Here is a 3,736-nt window from a genome sequence, read left to right as displayed (position 1 = left end):
ACAGAAATACTGGCTGAAATATGTAGAAATCCAGCTGATGTGGGAGCTAGGCTGGTAGTTTTTGAAGTAAAGCTAAAAATGATTCAGCAAATATTGTGGTGGAAACAGCAGGAAAACCAAATACCTAAATTGATACTGGATGGAGATGTGTACAGGCAGGATGCAATAAATATAATAAAAAATAATTTCAAAATCTCAAGGATGGATATTAATCCTGGATATTAAAAACCTGGATATTAATATCCTTTCAGGATGGAATAATTCTGTGAGAGGAGGTCAAAGAAAAGTATTCACAGTCACATTTCTGAAAGCTGGAGGATTTCTCAAGTTCTCAGAAAAAAACAAGATTTGGTATCCAAAGATCAGTTTCATTATAGTTTATTTTTTAATTAAAATTCTAGGGGCATACACACTAAAATGTGGAAATCCTTTCAGGTTGTGATGCATTTAAATGCACTTAATTTGTGTAAATCACTTGTGTATTCAAATAGTTGACCTTTTGTGACTAGATCAATAGTCTCAAGGTGATCTTTAAATATCAGCCTCATTTTCTGGATATCATTTTTTAACTTTCCAATCAACTTAATTTTTTTTTAACTGTTACAAAATTAATCTAAGAAAATGCAGACCTGTTGTGTGGTGATCTCTGCTACTTATATATTTCTTTTTTTCCGGAACTTGTGTTTGGATCCTGATCCCAGTGACTGACCCTGACGTGCATACAGGTAGAATCCAACATTGAAATATCTGATTAAGAGAGGTATATATCAAAGCAAGCCATTGACTCACCTATTCACTATTAGACTTACCAGGAATGTTTTCCTGTCTCTGATCTGGAACCCTGTACCACTTTTCCTTTTTATCACTTGCTATTCATTAGTGTATTATTTATTGAGCACTATTAACTCAGGAGTAACACAGCACTTTGGGAGATTATATCCTAGTGGCAAGAAACTGACAATAACTAAGAGGGTAAGTAAGCAAATTAATAGTGAATGAATGAAAGAATAAATGGTGTGATTTCTGATTATGGAAGCTGCTATGAAGACAACCATAATGGTTGTGATAGAGAAATATTTATATGGAGAGAGAAGTGGTCAGGGAATACCTTTCTGAAGACATGACTTTTGAGACAAGACTGAGGAATTAAAGAGCTGACTACAAGACAAGGGAAGAGTATCCCAGCAAGAGAAAATAAGAATTAAATGCTGAAACTATAAAACTCTTAGAACATAGGAACAAATCTGCATGACCTTGGATTTGGGCAAAGGGTTCGCATATGTTGGCATAACAACACACGTACAAACAACAAATGGAAAAAAAATTAGATAAATTGAATTCCATCAAAATTAAAACTTTCATGCTGCAAAATGAGGTAGGATATAGACAGGCCTCGGGTTAACCTGCTGCAGCCGGTTTCATACTCTCCTCCTGAGATAAACAACCAAAAGAAATGATCTGCCCTGTTTGGTTGAAGGACAAAAGCAGCCAACCGCAGTCCCTCATTTCCGTAGTGGAGAGGATTTCCCAGCCTGACACATGTGCAGAAGGGGTCTCGAGTTACCCACTAGTAACCTTGGCTACATTGTAATATCATTATAACATCATTAGCATTGCAGTTTTTGACCCCCACCCCTCACCCCCATGGGTTTCTTAGGTGCTCACGGAAAAGATTCAAAACAGCACCTGGTGCCTGGTGGAAGCCCAAATAAGGAATACAGATGACTGGAAAGACTGAAATTTGGGTAATTTAGAAATATGCTATGAGCTAACTAGATTCACACAAAATTATCTTGCAAGTTTAACCCCTTAGCTACTAATTCCAAAAGAGAGATGATACAAAGGCAGACCTGAAGTGGATTGGCTTCTGCCATATACTTGTGGAGTGAGGACCGGTCATACTAAGAGAATAGGATCCAATGGCAGATCAGCACTGTTACTTCTACGATATGGCTCTGTGTAGGGGTAAGGTGATGGCAGGGAGTGGGGCCTTTTAGAGGTACATTTCTTACCTCCCTACCTCAGCCCTGGAGATGCTGGCATACATCTTAGATGTAAAGGGTGGCTCAGCATATAGGTTGACAGGTTTTAATGCATTGCCAGGCTCCTATTATCTATATGATGCATAGTATTAGAGTAGAAATAAATGTAATGCAAGTTGTTACTAAAAGATCTGCATTAATTTTTGTGGAGCACATATTGAGACTATGGCTGAGGTAATGTTAAATCAACACTAGCTACAAAGCACCAATGAGGTTTCCATGAGAAGAGAAGTAATAATAAAACTTTGCATTTGTATAACATTTGATAGATTTCAACCTGCAGTTACATAACTGAGCTCATTTAATCTTCACAACAGCCCTGTAATCTAGGCAAAATAGCTATTACACTATTTTAATATTTTGCAAGTTGGCTAATTCATGTGTCAATTTACTAAGTAAATAAGCAATAACTTATTGAGTACACGCCTTGTGTTCTGTCCATGGTACCACCGCTGTTCCCTGTAGCAGGTAGAACAGGTTTGGAGGGAGATGTATGCTGTACCCGTTACTGTCTGGCAGGACCCCCATACCTTCACTGCAACTGGTATTTTCTGTTTCCATATCCTAGGGTTCTATTAAAGCAATAACCTATGGAAAGGTGTCCTAGGGCAACTATCAGAGGAGACAAATAAATAACCAGAATCTTATCAAGGCATGGAATTCCCTAATACCTCATTTAATTTTTTAAAATCCCCAGATACAGTCCTCTGCCAAAATCCAGCATTGATATTAGACTTTCTATAAATTGAAGAGATTTACTGTGATCATGGAACTGTCAATGATATACTGAAGTTTAGGGAGAGCTTCATAAGGTAATCTTCAAGTGATTAGTTAATTAGTGTTAATGTTTTTTAAACTTTATTGTGCTTTCACAGTTGAATATTAATAAGTGAAAGCTTCAGCACTCAACTGTAAGCTTCATTAATAATTAGCTTATAGTCAATAAGTAGATGACAATCTTTAGGTGCTCTAGTAATTTCTAAATCTGTTATTGAAATAAGTAAACTAAATTAATTACATTTACAAAACTTATCACTATGGGTTTTTTTTCTTTGCCTACAATCTAATTGTAACAAACAATATGAATTTAGTATTTTCACTGGGTCATTAAACATTATAAATTAAATTTTAATTTTAGCATTGTATTTTAGGATTGGCTAAATATTTATTACTGAAACCTATAACTCTTAGAAACATTTAGAAGGTCATGTACATATTAAATTGTTAGTTCCTTAAAAGTAAAATGAGGGCTTCCCTGGTGGCGCAGTGGTTGAGAGTCCACCTGCCGATGCAGGGGACACGGGTTCGTGCCCCCGGTCCGGGAAGATCCCACATGCCGTGGAGTGGCTGGGCCCGTGAGCCATGGCCGCTGAGCCTGTGCGTCCGGAGCCTGTGCTCCGCAACGGGAGAGGCCACAACAGTGAGAGGCCCGCGTACTGCTAAAAAAAAAAAAAAAAAGTAAAATGCATGCCTTTGGTATATTTGTAGTCTCAGCACTGACTACGTGCCTGGCAGGTAGAAAGTGTTGAATAAATGTTTAGTAAATTGAATTGAAAGCAATGAATTACTAGATTCAAAGAGTTAGAGGTATGACTTTAGATTATAAAAAGCACAGTATTCCAGCTAAAAATAAATTGAATCAGAAAATAAGTAACCATTAATTCTTAGCAATATACAGCTATATATCTGTAAAA

Source organism: Phocoena phocoena, chromosome 10, assembly GCF_963924675.1.
Source record: "Phocoena phocoena chromosome 10, mPhoPho1.1, whole genome shotgun sequence".
NCBI lineage: Eukaryota > Metazoa > Chordata > Mammalia > Artiodactyla > Phocoenidae > Phocoena > Phocoena phocoena.
Note: the sequence above shows the minus strand (reverse complement) of the source record.